Consider the following 17,531-nt stretch of genomic DNA (forward strand, 5'->3'; position numbering starts at 1 on the left):
CACAGTCAAATGCCTGTTATCACAAAGATTCCTCAACTCCATCTAAATAAAGCTGTAACTGGAATGTCAGACATAACTCTGACTGGATACAGCGACTCCGGATCATTCAAACTCATTTCACTAACTTAAATTAAATGTTTTATAAGACATACACATATTTCTCTCATCTTAAAAACTACCCACTTTATATGAGCTGATTAAAGGCTAGTGATTTATTATGAAAAGCCTTTTGTACCACTTGAAAGAATCTATCCTGAATGAATTATGACTGTTAATCTTATATTGATGAGTGTTATACTAATTGTAAACATTATTAAACATGAGAAGCAGCAATTAACATGCTGATGTATCATTTAAGAATCCAAAAACACCCATATCTCAAAAAATAACCATCATCCTCTTTAAATTCTGCTCATCTTATCAATTTTTACAATTTTACTAGTTATTTGTATATTCTTCAATGCATCCTACATACTTGGAAAACTTTGGAAAAATAATCACAGTATATATATTGTGGCATGTGTCATTATTTATATAATTAAAGATCTATTTCTCAAAATCCTTTAATGTCAAGTTAGGCAATTCTAAGATTCTACACAACTTAAATTTATTAATTTGGTTACTAAAGTCCTAGGATACATTAACATCTACACAGCCACAGCATACCAATGTTGGACATAAAAAACACCCTATGGTGAATAATGGAACTTATTATATAATATACAACTTCATGCAAAATAATACATCATCTGAAGCAGTCAAAGATAATACTGTTTTCTTCTTAGATTATAGTTTTCAATTTATTTTTAGAAATGCATTTGGCCCTCCCTAAACTGAAAATTCTGTCAAGAGAAACATTCCTCACAAGCATAAAGTAGGAATGATTTCCCAGGCAGAATTCCATGGAGCAAAAGTGCCAAGGAACACTTAAGGTGGGGAGAGTAGGTTTCTTAAACAAACACATTTGGGACACCTTGGCGCTAATCTCTCTGCCACTCGGAGAACCACATGGCACACTGACCCATGAGAAGTTCTGAGAAGACCCTCAACCAAAAACCTCATTTTGGTTTGCCTAACCAAATATTTCTAAAACATGAGTTCTATCCATTTTATTACATCAAATGTATCTATCCATCTTTGTTTTTCAATGATAGCCACTGCCACGGAAAACTAACACATTTCTGTAAAATATTGCTTATTACTTAGGAAATATTTTGCTCTATGCTAACAAAATACATGGTGTGAAAGAGTGGCAGGTGTTGCCGTGAAACAGTGTTTGATAACAGGCTAAATGAATAGCACCACATATTCTGCTTACCAGCAAATGACAAAAAGAAATTGCTCCAGCATGTTGAATATGGAAATCTTAACTTTAAGATAACAGCTCTGCACAGCCACAACAGCAGGTACAAGGAAATTATTTATATATATTATATTTCTATCATAAAAGGGGAGAATTGCAAACCCTGATTGTTTCCCTCAAGTTCTCTGCCCAAGATAATTCTAATACTTGATAGAAAACCTGTGATACCACTTTTGTAAACAGAAAGCAGAAATTTCTAGAAACTTTTCTTATCAACCTCACAAAGTATAGGGGAAAACCTCGCCAAAACTGTCTAAGACATACCTCTTGGTTTGTAAGTGAAGTGACAATTCTTGTGTTACTCAAGGCCACATTTATTCCCCATGGTAAATCACCTTCATCAGGCATGAAGGGCAGCTGTTTTCTTATTTCCCATCACGTAGCATGCTTTTATTGACTCTTCACTGCACTGGAGAAAATTATCTGTTGAGATTTAATGTGCCAAAGTTTTGAAAGCGAAACTAAACACAATGTACAATGTGAACAAAAATTTTCCACTGTGATTTGAGAATCAGAATTTTAAAGCAAATGCAATCTGTAAGAAATCAAGACACCTAAAACCCTCTCTCTTTTACAGAGGAAAAAATTAAGGCCAAAAGAAATCAATTCTGTTTCAACTGCAAAGTTGTTCAATGGAGTACTAGGCTCAGAATCTAGCTAGAGCACTGTGCTCATCTACCCAGAACATACGTGTTGTCATGGTAGGTGTTTGGGGTCAGAGATGTAACAGTGACTACAACACACTTTGTGCTTAATTAGGTAGGGAATAAAAACCCCATCATTCAGGACTTGCTGCATGAACTCTTTAATGGACTGTTTGGCAAGCTCTGAAACACCATTACTTTTGATTGAATACATCTTTTTTCCTTTCACCTATAAGTGTACTATAAAATTCATGTAAAGTTTTCTCTAAAACATTTTAAGCCCTGCACTTTATCACAGCAAAGCTCTCTTGTCAATAGGTCTACAGCCTGACTTGGGAAATAAGAAGAAAGTGTTCTTCATGGATAGCTATCACATGTCAAAACTCCCTATCAATTTTTTTTACAAAAAAAAAAAAGTTTAATGTCCTATTTTAATACATATTTTTGCCTTGGAGCACTCCCAAAGGGAATATCTATGTAGCTGCTAATCCCCTTCACTTATTGAGCACTTCATTTATGTTGTCTACATTTTTAACTTCATACTCTACCCATGCCTCATTGCAGAATGAGACCGAGCTCGGGACCACATTACCAATGACCAGACTCTCAAAGTCCAGGTTGAGCTCCATCACACACTTAAGAGAACATTACACAATCTTCCTTTGCCTCTAATTTCCCATAGTGAAAGAGAAAAACTGAATGTCAGAAGTTAACAAAAGAAAATAACTTTAAAAATTACAAAGCCTCCCTGACCTACACAGGATTTTTCAACCACCCCACTAATGGCACACAGTGAAGGAGTTAGGGAGTTGTCATCTCAAAATATGCTGAATACTGCTTTATCAGAAAGGGCCATCGGGTCTGCTTTTTCTACATGCAGCCAGCCACTAAGCCTTAATCACCAGAGACTCATATGAATTGGAATAAACTGTGTGAAGTCACACTCATGCTCCACTAGCTTCCACATCTCCACCTCAGACATCTCTAGGCAATGTCGCTAGAATTTCCTACACTACTCCAGAGATACAGGTGTCCCATCATTCCTCCACAAATGTGTTGCTCTTTGTCCAAAAAAATCACACAATCATCATACTTTGGTCATTTCTTTGTACCTCACTCTCTTGGGAAGACCCCTATGCATGTGTAATTTAAATAACCTTTCATATTTTCCTCTCATTAATCAGCATTTATACTAATGGGGCTTCTGGATCAAACCAAGAGTCCACAAAATAATTAAGGCATGTAGAGGGAATCTTTCACTCCCCTATGGTACTTACGAAAAAAGCCCTGGGTAGGAAAGAGTATTCTCATTGAAAGGGTCTTGAACATCAATATTGTTTTTAAAAAGTTTTAAAACATAAAATTGTATACATAAAATTGTACATAGTTATGGTGTACCCAGTGGTGTTCTGATACACTTATGCATCTATCATGTACGTGTACGCATTGTGTATTGTCTAAACAGGGTAAATACATGTATCTCCTCAAACATTTAATTTTATATCATAAAAACATTCAAAATCCTGTCTTCTAACTTTTTTAGAGAAATATGCAGCACATTATCATTATCTATAGTCACCCACTGTGCAACAGGATCCAAGAACTTCTTACTCCTATCTAACCATAATCTTTCACCCTACCCCTCCCCAGTCTCTGGCAAGCACAATTATACTTTTAAACTTCCCCATGAGATTCTCTTAGATTCTGTGTAAGAGTGAAATCATGACTTACTTGCTTCATGTATGTGTACGTGTGTGTCTGGCTTGCTTCTCTTAACACAATGACCTCCAATTCCACTGAAATGGATAAGATTTTAGCTTTTTATGGCTAAGTACTATTCCATTGTGCATATGTACCTCATTTTCTATATCCATGGATAAGTGGATAGACACTTAGGCTGTTTCTATTTCTTGGCTATTGTAAATAGGGCAGCAATAACCATGGGAATACAGATGTCTGCTCAACAGATGGATTTCATCTTCCTTGGCTGGGATTGTAGTGGGATGGTAGTTCTATGTTTAGTTTTTAGGGGTACCTCCATGTTGTTTTCCACAAAGGCTAGACTAATGTACACTCCCACGAAAAGTGCACAAGTATCCTCTGTGCTCAACATATGCCAGCATTCCTTTGCCCTTTGTCTTTTTGATAACAGCCAATCTAACCAGAATTAGGTGATATCTAGTTGTGCTGCCTGATGAGTAATGTTGAGCATATTTTCATGTACCTGTTGACCATTTGTATGTCTTCCTTTGAGAAATGTCTATTTACATCTACCAAACATTATTCTGATTTTTTTTTCTGCTGTTGTGTTCTCCATATAGTCTGGTTATTTACCCCTTGTCAGATATATAAATAACAAATATTTTCTCCCATTCTGTAGGTTGCCTCTTCATTTCCCTGGTTATTTCCTTTGCTGTGCACAAACTCTTTAGTTTTATGAAATCGTCTTTATCTATTTGTGCTTTTGTTTCCTGTGCTTTCAAGTATACTCCAAAACAAAAATCCTTGTCCATTCCAAAGTCCTAAAGCATTTCCCCTACTTTTCCTTTTCATAATTTCAGAGTTTTAGGTTCTACATTTAGGTCTTTAATCTATTTTGAATTGATTTTTGTTAATGATGAGAGCCTAGAACTTCACTGTGGTCTTCCACATGGGTGGTAGGGGTCCACATACTTGGGCCAGCTTCTGCTGCTTTCCCAGAAGCATTAGCAGGGAGCTAGATCAGAAACAGAGCAGCCAGGACTCGACCTGGAGATCATACAAGATGCTAACATTGCAGGCAGCAGTTTAAACCCTAGTTTCTTTCTCCTACATCTGGATATACAGTTTTCCCAGCCTCATTTATTGAAAAGAATACCATTTTCCAATGTATGCTCTTAGCACCTTTGTCAAAGAGCATTTGGATGTAGATACCTAGGTTTCCTACTCAGGTCTCTGTTCTGTTTCATTCTTCTATGTATCTGTTTTCATGGTAATGTTATATATTATAGCATTATAATATATTTTTTTTATTTTTTTATTTATTTATTTTTTAACAGGCAGAGTGGACAGTGAGAGAGAGACAGAGAGAAAGGTCTTCCTTTTGCCGTTGGTTCACCCTCCAATGGCCGCCGCGGTAGCACGCTGCGGCCTGCGCACCGCGCTGATCCGAAGCCAGGAGCCAGGTGCTTCTCCTGGTCTCCCATGGGGTGCAGGGCCCAAGCACTTGGGCCATCCTCCACTGCACTCCCTGGCCACAGCAGAGAGCTGGCCTGGAAGAGGGGCAACCGGGACAGGATCGGTGCCCCGACCGGGACTAGAACCCGGTGTGCCGGCGCCGCAAGGCGGAGGATTAGCCTAGTGAGCCGCGGCGCCGGCCGCATTATAATATATTTTAAAGTCAGGTAGTCTAACACGTGTGGCTTTGAGGGTTTTGTTTGTTTGTTTGTTTTCCTCAAGATTACTTTGGCTATTTGGGATGTTCTGTGATTTTATACAAATTTCAGTTGTGTTTTTTTTCTAGTTCTGTGAAACATGTCATTGGTATTTGGTAGGAATTTCCCTGAATCTACTAATTATTTTTATGGATTTTTAAAAAAAGATTTATTAACTTATTTATTTGGAAGGCAGAGTGACAAAGAGAGAGAGAGAGAGAGAGAGTAGTATGGACATTTCAACATCTTTATTCTTCCAATCCATGAAGACAGGATGTCTTTTTGTTTCTTTGAATCCTCTTCAATTTCTTCCATTAATGATTTATATATTCATTGTAGAAATCTTTCACTTTGATTAAATTTATACCTAGGTACTTTATTGTTTTTGTAGCCACTGGAAATTGACTGCTTTCTTGATTTCTTTTTCATATAATTTACTATTAGTATATAATAGCACAACTATTTTTATACGTTGACTTTAAATCTTGCAACTTTGCTGAATTTGTTAGTTAATCCTAATTGCTTTTTAGTGGAGTCTCTGAGATTTTTACCTATAAGCTCATATCATCTGCAAACAGTGACAATTTGATTTCCCTCCTTCCCAATTTGGATGTGCTTTCTTTTTTTGCCTAATTGCTCTAGCTAGTACTTCTACTACTATGTTGAGTAAAAATGGTGAATGCTTGTATCTTTGCTTTTTCCAGACCTCAAGAGAGAAATCCTTAAGCTTTTCCCCATTCAGTATGATTTTAGAGTTGTTGGTTTGTTATATATGACTTTTATTACAGTCCTCCCATAACTAATTTGTTCAAAGTTGTTTTTATTTTTTGGTCTTGAAGCAATGTTCAATCTTATCATCTGCATCTATTGAGATTATCGCATGATTTTTGTCCTCCATTCTGTTGATGTAGTGTATTACATTTACTGATTTATGTAAACAGAACCATCCTTGCACTCCTGGGCTGAATCCCAACTGATTGTGGCAAATAATGTTTTTAATGTACTGTTGGATTTGGTTTGCTAGTATTTTGTTGAGGGTTTTTGCATCTACTATGTTCATCAAAAATATTGGTCTATAGCCTTTTTTTCTTCCAGTGTCTTTATATGGTTTTTCTATTAAGGTAATGTTGGAGCAGGACTTTGGCATAATTGTTAAGATGCTGTTGAGGATGCCCACACCCCATATCAGAGTACCTAGGTTCAACTTTTAGCTCCAGCTCCCGACTCTAGCTTTCTGCCAATGCAGACCCTGGGAGGCAGTGGTGATGGATCAACCATTGGTCTCTGCCAGCAGGAGATTCCTAGATGAGTTCCCAGATGCAAGCTTTGGTCCTGGGTCAATGTAGGCATATGGAGAGTGAACCAGCAATGGGGGTTATCTCTCTTCTGTCATGTAAACAATAAGAAGAAGAAAAATCATCAGACCTCATTATACTTTGGTATTAGTGAATCTGTTCCCATGGCTGCTATCAGGTAGTTAGGTTTAAGTCTCCAGAGACATAACTCCAAGGACACACATCTATGCCATCATCTCAATCACATAGTGCTTGACTGTCTTCAGAGTTCTTAAGGTCATGTGCAACAACTGTCTACAAGTTTTTGATGAATGTTTATAGCACAACAGGTAAAGCAGCTGCCTGTGATGCTTGCATCCCATATGGATGCTGCTCTGTGTCCCAAATGCTCCACTTCCCATCCAGCTCCCTGTTAATGGCCTGGGAAAGGCAGTAGAAGATGGTCCTGCCACCCACATAGTAGACCCAGATGAAGCTCTTGGTTCCTGGCTTTGGCCTGGCTCGGCCCTGACTGTTGCAGTCACTTGGGGATGAAACCAGCAGATGTAAAGCTCTCTCTGTATCTCTCCACTTTCAGTCACTCTGACTTTCAAATAAATAAATACATCTTTTTTAAAAAAGAAAGGAAATGTGTTTTTCTCCAACATTGTGACACCTGACTTGCAAATGAAAATGCAAAATAAACACTTGAACTAGATCAAGATTCAGTACTGAGTTAAAAAAAACTTACAGCAATAAACTGATTTTTAAAAATTTAAAATAGTAATTCAACATTTCTTATAAAACATTCATCCTAAACAATCAGGTGAGAGAGGAATTAGTTTCCTGATTGTTTTCTTTTGACAGATTTTTCACACTCCTTTTTGTGTGTGGACTTTTATTTTTCGTTGTTTTTTGAGGACTTTCCCCCAGGGGGCTCTTGCTTCTCACTTGAATCCCTGGTTACTTCACCTCAGCGGGGCATATTTACTCACCATTTGGCATCTGCCCCAAAGAGAACTTTACTAATGGATGAGGAAGGAGGAATAATTTCTCCCAACAAGAAAGGTAAGCACTCCAGGGCAATTTGTCATCTTTATAAAAGAGAAGAGTTCCGCTTAATATTTTAGCCCAATCTATGTTTATAATTTATACTCATTAACATATCTTCTCTTTTGTAATGGCTATTACTGCATTACTGCTCATTAATTAGAAATAAAAAGAATACATCAACAATGCTATTAAAACAAAATCTCTAGTGTTTTCCTACAGTTGTATTCTGATTTTCACAAATATAGAACCTACTCACAAATGAGAACTATATAACTAGATGATATTGGAGGGAAGAAAAGAACAAGCAACTGCAAATAATTTGGGGGACCAGAATTTCCAGGTTGAATGTTGTTGGGATGCCAAAAATTAAGACTATGTGGTCTACTTCTAGAGAGAGGCGAAAGTAATCTTATTCAATGTCTACATGAACAAAAGCATTCACTGAACTGCAAGACTGTGGTTTAATCTGCAACTCACTTGAGCCATTAGCTGGATTTTCATTAAGAATGAAGCTAATTCCATAATCACTCCTGCAATCCTCACTGCCTGGAGAAGCCCAAGGCTTGAGTGGTCTGCATGTGGCTTTCAATCCGATCCACAGGGTCAGGCACGCCCAGACTCCTGAAAAAGCATCCCTTTCCTGGAGTTGTCAGAGAGCTGTGTCAGGCATAACTGAAGACTTCGACACTGGCACCCACATTCAAATTACTGGCTTCTTATCTAATGTCCCCTTTGGGGATATACCAGTCTTTCATTATCTTTAAACTCCTTTACAATTCCATAAATTGTTGAAAATAGATAACAATATAATTCTTATCCATAGAAATGCAAATTAATTGTGTCCTGGGGAAAGCAATTGATCACTGCCTGCAGACAGGTCCTTTCTGTATCTATTTGTAAATTAATTTCAGCTTTCCTTATTACTCATTTATGTGTGGCTCTTGAAATTCACCTTTGAACCAACTGCACCATCTTACAGATGCCCTCATTTATTAATAAATTAAAAATCTCTGAAATGTGTTTATGTTTTATGAGAGTAATGATTTTGCTATTTAAAAGCATCCTTTAACAAATGCAAATGATTATTTAATTATCCTCATTGTTGGAGAAAGCTCTCTTCTCTCAATTGTGAAATATAGCTGTAAAAATTGTTAGTGTTTATTGAAATCAGCTTTTTGTTTTGTTTTGTTTTCAGGTCTGGTCTTATTTGACTATTGGCAAATGCCATATGTGTGCCTGCATATACACACATTCACACATCACACACACACGGACACACTCAAGCAGAGTTCATTCATTACAGCTGCCAGCTTCCGCCTGAAAAGCATAAAGGCTTCAATAAATGCAAAGAGCTAATTACTCCCCACATCTGGAAAAACTTGACTATGAGAGTGGATGTATTGAAGCAGCTCTTCGTTTGGCTGTCAACACTGTACCCCGAGCCAGAAAGAGAGCAGGCTTGATCACTGTTGGCAATTCTTTAACCCATTCCGAGATATAGATGATATACCAATTAATTCATAACATGTCCTGTTTACATGATTTATGAATTCCATGAAAACACAGTAAAGTAAATAATTTCTTAGTAATTTATGGAGAAAAGCTGTTTTTGTCATATTTCCAGGAGGAAAAAAAATTATACATTAAAATATGGCAAGAATAATGACAACCTCATAGTCAAGGAAATAAAGAGGCTTTCGGGGATTGTACAGCATACTGAGAACAATAACTTCCATCAACACATGTAAAATTAGACAATTTGGCACTCTGTGGAGAAAATGTAATAATGCTTCTAAAAGGAAATTAGGAGCGCTATATGAGCTCATAGCAAGATTAACAGAAGCCAAGGAATGGGTAGATCTCCCCTAGAAAAGGGTATGTAAGCTGGTCTTAGGCAAATTGGTGGGTTATAAGGAAGGCATCCAAAGACCATTTGCCATGACCTAGAGACAAGAATGGGAGGGACCATAAGTTCAGTGTCAGTGGAACAGAAAATAGGAGAAACAAGAACTGAGGATCAGGAAGCAGTCAGAGACCCCAGGGGAGAGCTTAATGTGAATGTATGGAAATCACTTAACCTAACACAAAAAGCTTAAGCTGGTCTGAACCCTGAAGACCTGGTCAACCAATTTGAAGCAGCAACCTAACAGCTTCCCTATTCCCTCTATATGCCTTGAACTTGGTTTTTACCCCTTTGTGCTATCATTTGCCAACTGACATACTCCTCGTATATCTGGAGTTCATGAAAATTCTTAGTGAAAAATGTATTTCCAGGTTTATTAGTCTAGTGAAAAAAATATGCAAAGGAAATCATTTGTATTATGTTTGCCCAGAAATAAATGAAATTTACAATAAATGTGTTTGGAATATAAACTTCATACCTTCACATTTTCACAATTTCAATTTTATTTTTAAAAATTTTTATTTATACTCACTTTATTTGAAAAGTGGAGGGGCCAGTGTTGTGGTACCACAGGTAAAGCTGCCAGCGGCAACACCAGTATCCCAATATGAGCACCAGTGCAAGTCCTGGTTGCTCCATTTCTGATCCAGCATCCCTGCTGATGCACCTGGAAAGGCAGCTGAAGATGGCCCAGTGCTTGGGCCTCTGCCGTCTATGTGGGAGACCCAGAGGAAGCTCTGGGCTCCTGGATTTAGCCTGGTCCAGCCCTGGCCATCTGTGGCCATTTGTGGAGTGAACCAGAAGATGGAAGATTTCTCTCGCTCTCTCTCTCTCTCTCACTTGGGCTTTCAAATAAATCAATCAATCTTGAAGGAAAGGAGGTAGGTAGGTAGGTAGGTAGGTAGGTAGGTAGGTAGGTAGGTAGGTAAAGAAGAGACAGAGACAGAGAAACAGATCTTTCATCCACTGGTCAACTTTCCAAATGTTTACCACAACCAGGGCTGAGACAAGCAGAAGCCAGGAAGGAGCCTTGAATTGCTTCCCTCTCTCTCCCACAAGGGTGGCAGAGACCTAGGCAGAGACCTAGGCAGAGACCTGCTATTTGCCAGGGTGCACATTAGCAGGAAGCTGGATGGGAAACTGAGTGGCTGGGACGTGTTCTAGGCAAGCTAGATAGAGAACACAGGTGCCTCAATGGCATCCTAACTACTACACGCTTGCCCCACTATTACAATTTTATTATTGAAATGCACCTCTTTCTTCTACCCTACTAAGTAAATGATGTCAGTGTCTCTACTCGAACCTTAACCATTACACTACTAACATCTACATTCACTGAAGATTTCTTCCATCCTGAAGTCATGATTTCATTAAACATTAAGCCAGGAAAATAGAATCGATGGTCACACAAGTTCAGTACTTTTGAAATGCTAATTTCTGAGTCTTATTCCAATTATTTCCATAGAGGTCTTTCATGTGTAACTTAAAGAACAGTAGCAAAATAAAATCATAATGAAGTAAATACGTCACTGAACACTATAAAGTCGGAGATGCTTTAAACTAATTGCTAGCGTGAGGACTGAGATCTCGTCTGAGATAACGCTGGTGACCACTTCTCTCTAAGGGCTTTGTTTCTGAGCATGGATATGCGTGTGTGTGTTTCTATCGATATTCACTTTTTATCAAATATTTCTCGTGCGCACTCTATGAGCTGGGAACTATTTCAGTCTCTTCAGACGACCAATGAGCAAAACTGACAAAAATCCCTATCCCTCTCCTCTATTTCAATCATACATTCATTCCTCAAATGAGCATCTACTTCATACCACACTATGAACTGAGGTATTTGATGGGACTTTTTCAGACTAAGTGTTTGAGAGCCAGTATATTTTAATTCTATAATTTCAAGCACATTTCTATTCAGAGTAGCCACATTGTAAGTACTCAGTGGTCCAGTGTGGACAGTGGCAAACAAAGTGGACAGGACAGCCTTTGAGTAATTATGGACCAGAAAGTATTAACTAGTTTTCAATTTAATTGTATAGATCTTAAATATGGAAAATACTTTGAAAATTAAACTCCTTAAAGATGATGATTTCCGAATCCTAATAAGGAAGCAATAAAATTTGCAATCTATTTTAATTTTCCAGACCTAACGAAATCAGTCTTCTATGTAAGAATGCACCTTATTAAAAATTTAAATTTTCATTATAAATAATGAACTCTTTAAATTATGTTTTAATTAAGTTTAACAAAGGTGTATTTTCAAAATGCTATCTTGTTTCATTAATGAGAATGACAGAGTTCCAACAGTTTTCAGGATAAATATTCACTCTTTAATTCTCTATCTATATAGCAAAAAGTACAAATAGTGAAGTAACCTCCTTTGAAATTCAAGTTTTTAACACATATTTCAGAATTTAAAATATACTAGCAATTATTCTTCAGTTTGGCTAGGTAAATCCTTTTAAAACCATAATGGAGAGCCATGGCACTGTGAGGTATCAGATTCAAATAATAAAAACTAACGCATCATATAAAGAATGAACGCACTTCAATGACATGAGTTTCCTATTTTAAAGCAATCTTACATTCTCCAACACTCAATGGAAAAGATCTCATGCAATGAGACAACAACAGGATTTCTTGTTTCTGCTCCATAGCAGCTTCTCTCCTGGACGGAGTCAGCCAACAAATACTTCTCGGTTACTGGAATCTTGAGTAACAGCCAAATGCAGTGAAGTGCTCTGAATCTACGACGACTGCCACACAATCTGAAGGTCTGCAGTTTTATTTATGTCATCCCTCGTGCACGTTCTGCTGACAATTTTGGAAAAATATGAACTAAGTAGCATGGAGAGAGGCAGTCACGAACTCTTACAGGATGCTTCTGCTGCCCTCCAGCAGGTACCAGGGGAAGACACAAAAGGGTGATCAACACACATACAAAACCCCCTTTAATCCCCTTAACATCCATTTCACAGAGGAAGCCCCTGGGACTTACAGTGATGGCTTGCCCAAGTTTTCATAGTAAGAGATTCCATTTGTGCCAAACCTACCAGACCACAGACCAACAGAACATTAAACAACTTTTCTTTCTTTCTGGTGTGATACTATCACTTTCTATCTAATTCAAGAAACTTTCCTGCTTTTCATTCATTAATGGTATTTATAAGCTATAGTGAGCTGCTAAATGGTTAACCATCATCTGTCCCAGGGTTTAAAATTCTTTTAATTAAAAAGTTCTTTAAATAAAAAAAAAAAAAGCCTCACTCTGCAACTTTGCACAATCTGCTCTAGTAAGCTCATATGGGCCTGTGCCACACAGCACTGCAAGCTATGTCTTCAACAAAAGCCGGTCTAATGTTCAATGGACCAAGAAATGCCAATCAACTTGCAAGACTAAGCTTCTAAATCTTAAATCAGGCATTTCAAGATATACAATTATGTGTCAATGCTATTGGATTCCCTATCTGTTTGTTGATGAAATAATTTTAAACAGAAATACTGCAACCTTACTTTGCAGCACTCTTTCTGCTGATCACCATACACTGAGATGATAAACTTTATGTCTGTCGTGCTCTTGGCGACTGTTCAGATACATGCATGATACTGCACTCACAGAGCTGAAACAAACAGCTACCGGGCTGCTTGACACCCAAAAAGATCTGTTAGTTTGCTTTACATGGCATCCAGTATGTAAAAAAAAATTAGAATATAATAAATGCTCACTGAGGATGGTACTATAGTAGTAACTTTCACCTATGGGGACACTTCAAAAAGTTAATAGAAGTCAGAATTAAAAGGTAAGTTTATTTGGGTGCAAAAAAAATTTAAATCCAGGCATTTGAGGTGGCTCCAAAAGATCATAGAAAATGCATTTTGGGGGGAAAAAACTATATATAGCTTTCAAAAAAAATTTTGCAACAAAATAAACATCTCTTAATTAAATTAAATTTTCCCATGAACTTTTGGAAGTATTCTCATATGCACTAATTTAAACAATGAAACAAATACAGTTTACAGAAAAACTCAGGAATTCTCACTGCTTTGCAAAATATGAGAAATTTATCCCAAAATATTAGAGCACCAAAATCTGTGTAAGGTCTGTATACAGTCTGTATACAGATCTGTATAACAGTTAATTCATATACACTTAGAACTGAAAGTGAAAAAGTCATTTAAGAATACTTTAAAAATGACTACCTTCTACCTATTCCTTGTAAAGCTAATCATTTTAAAAGCACAGAGAAATGTCTTTATAGTTTTCTGTAATGAACTATCCAAAAAAGAGTACCTTTAAAAGCATAATCCTAATATGAGGGTTTTTTACATCAAAATGTTTAACAATGATTTGTTGAAAAGGAGGCATTTTTGCTGATATCCAGTGAAGTAGAAAGGATACCTTTATTCATAATTTTAACTAAACTTGGATATTAAATGAATATTCGCATAATTCAATGAAGCATTTTTTGCTACAGAAATATCATTCAGGGCTGGTGCTGTGGCATAGTAGGTAAAACATCCACCGGCTGGTACCAGCATCCCATATGCATGCCGGTTCGAGTCCTGGCTGCTTCACTTCGGATCCAGCTCCCTGCTATGGCCAGAGAAAGCAGTGGAAGATGGCCCAAGTGCTTGAGCTCCTGTACCTGTATGGGAGACCCAGAAGACGCTCCTGGCTTCAGATAAGCCCAGCCCCGGCTGTTGCAGCCAATTGGGGAATAAACCAGCAGATAGAAGACCTCTCTCTCTGTGTCTCCCTCGCTCCGTAACTCATAAATGAATATTAAAAAAAAAAAGGAAGGGCCAGCACTATGGCATAGTGGGTAAGACCGCAGTCTGCAGTGCCACCATACCATATGGGTGCCGAATTGAGACTCGGCTGCTCCACTTTTGATACAGCTCTCTGCTATGGCCTGGGAAAGCACTGGAAAATAACCCAGGTCTTTGGGCCCCTGTACCCTCATGGGAGACCCAGAAGAAGCTCCTGGCTCCTGACTCTTGGCTCCTGGCTTCAGATCAGCACAGCTCTGGCCACTGCAGCCATCTGGGAAGTGAACCAGCCAGATGGAAGACCAACCTCTCTCTCTCTCTCTCTCTCTCTGCCTGTCTGTAATTCTGCCTTTTAAATAAATAAGTAAATCAGGAGGGGGAGTGGGAGGGAGAGGAGGAGAGGGAGGGGGAGGGGGAGGAGGAGTGGAGGGGGAGGGGGAGGAGGAGTGGAGAGGAGAAGAGAGGAGAGGAAGAGAGATATCACTACCGGTGCTTTTAGATCAAGGTTAAACTTTGGTTCCTTATTTTAAGACTTAAGGACACTGTATGTGCCATTTCCTTTCTTAATTTCTTATAGTATTTACATCATTTTCTCTTGTACAAACAGAGTTAAAGAAAAATCAGACATTAAATTAATCATGGTAAATATATTGCATCATTCTACTTTAGACATAGTATTCATAAGTGTGAATTTTTTTAAAAAATTAGAGAAGTTTTACATTTTAATAACAAATCTTAGGAGAGGTTTTTTTTTTTATTTGTTTGTTTTTTTGTTTTTTTGTTTTTTTTTTTTTTTTGACAGGCAGAGTTAGACAGTGAGAGAGACAGAGAGAAAGGTCTTCCTTTTTCTGTTGGTTCACCCTCCAAGTGGCCACTATGGCCAGCGTGTTGCAGCCGGCAAGCTGCACTGATCCGATCTAATTGCTCATTAGGAGATAAGAATTTCTATGAAAGGGTCAATTATTTATATTATAAACCTAACCAGGCCAGTGCTGTGGTGTAGAGGGTAAAGACACCACCTGCAGTGCTGGCATCCCATATGGGCACCAGTTCAAGTCCTGGCTGCTCCACTTCCAATCCAGCTCTCTGCTATGGCCTGGGAAAGCAGTGGAAGATGGCCCAAATCCTTGGGCCCCTGCACCCACGTGGGAGACCTGGAAGAAGCTGCTGGCTCCTGGCTTCAGATCGGCGCAGCTCCAGCCGTTGTGGCCATTTGGGGAGTGAACCAGTGGATGGAAGACCTCTCTGCCTCTCCTCTGTCTGTGTAACTCTTTCAAAATAAATAAATCTTTAAGATAAAAACAAACAAACAAACAAACAAAAAACAAAAACCAAAGAACAAAACCAAGCCTTCCAGGATAGAGTTGAAGACTTTATAATAAAGAAAATTACATATGATTTTATGTTTCAAGTAGCTCTTTATTTGATTTATCTACTTTAAGCTGAGTGTTTTGTTTTTGTCTCTTTTCATACTTTTCTAAAACACAACTACAGTGAATCACCCGTTTAAATAAGCTGTCTTTGTTTAAATATTCTAAAGTTAAATGCTTATAATTCAAGGGCTAAACAGTTTTCAAAACATTGCCAGAAATGTATCTTTTAAAGTGTAGGACCTAGTTGCCCTCTTACACAGTGGGCAGCACGTAGTCTCACAAAGTGTACGACCAGCTTCTATGATATTTGTATTTCAAAGACAGAACCAGTGATTATATTTGAGACCAACGATTTTAACTGATTTGAACTCTGCAATAACGGGCTTCCACACAAGTTCTTTATGTTGTACTCAAAAAATAAAAAGCATAGGTAAAATAGCATGAGGGTATAATCCACAATGAGTGGATGGCAGAATTTTATTCTGACACTGTGACTGACAAGATGACAAGGATGACCAAGGAAAGAGAAGATATGAAGCCCACTAGGTCCTCACTGCATGAACGGAGACAGCATTTGGAAAAGGGCAAGCAGGAAGCACATTGGTGTGAGCAGCAGAAGAAAAAAAAACCCCATAAAGAGTCCCAAGACCTGGGTTCAAAAGCCCCACTTTGTACAAAGGTAGAGAAGCCTTTCTAGTTCTAAGATTGTCTGATTGTCAATTTATCTGCTTATTTACTATACACTACGGTACAAGGGATCAACAAGTGAAAACATCATCTAGTAAATTCTTTTGTCAAACATTTACTATCTGTTGCTGTTGTTCTTTGTTTTGGCCAAAGAGGAACAGAATTAATCTATGTTAAACAGCGGTTACCAAGGTAAGTTCTTTATCTATCTTATCTCATGAGATAGTCATAAACTCTCTGGAAATCAAATACTATCAGGATCTCCCAGCTGAAGCTCAAAAGTAGCATTAACAGGATCAGAGACAAGATCTTCTACACACTTATGTAACATCTCACCACACATGCCTGTTGTGTACGTTCAACACTGTGATACCATATGGCTGAAATCCACTTCTTACAAATTCCTTTTGTATTATGACCACAGCTCAAAGCCTAACCAAGTGTGACTGAATGGTTAATAAAGTACAGGACATTTATAAAATCCATTCCTATATACATCAAAGTATTTTTAACTGTTATAAAATCACAGCCTTTAAAACACTCCAAGGACATTCTCATACTCTAGTTTTAAAACTAGAACATGAGCTCCAGTACATATATATAAGTGGATTCCCTATGAACATAAAACAGAGATGCACTCCCAAGGTAAGAGAAATCATTAGTGATGTAGTTACTCAGTATATTCATAGCTACGTGTTCCAAAATCGATATAAACATAATCAGTGGGAAATTAAATTCTGATAAAGCCAAGAGTTTGGCTTTGAAAAGCTTCTAGGCATTTATCTCTACAATGATCTCATGGGAAGTTCAAGTTTGATTTTCAAGCAAGAACACCATTCAAAGATCTAAAAAGCAGATATTTAGCATGGCATTCAATCTGTTGCAAAATTCCTTGGCAGTTTGACTCAATGTAATACAAAGTTTCCATATCATCACAAAGGCAGAAAGAATTGTGTATCTTTAAGCATTATCTTTCTTTATCTTCAATTTAAATAACATTTTTTCTCCTAAGGTTATAGTAACACTTTTACTATTCTTATCATAC

At 37.7% G+C, this 17,531-nt stretch overlaps 1 protein-coding gene across 2 annotated transcripts in view; it reads right to left on the minus strand.

The window, feature by feature from the left end:
- The window catches only part of NEBL (nebulette), a 401,382-nt gene that overhangs the window by 112,332 nt on the left and 271,519 nt on the right, over positions 1-17,531 (minus strand). The gene's annotated exons all lie outside the window — the stretch shown is intronic.

Source organism: Lepus europaeus, chromosome 14 (assembly GCF_033115175.1).
Source record: "Lepus europaeus isolate LE1 chromosome 14, mLepTim1.pri, whole genome shotgun sequence".
Taxonomy (NCBI): Eukaryota; Metazoa; Chordata; class Mammalia; order Lagomorpha; family Leporidae; genus Lepus; species Lepus europaeus.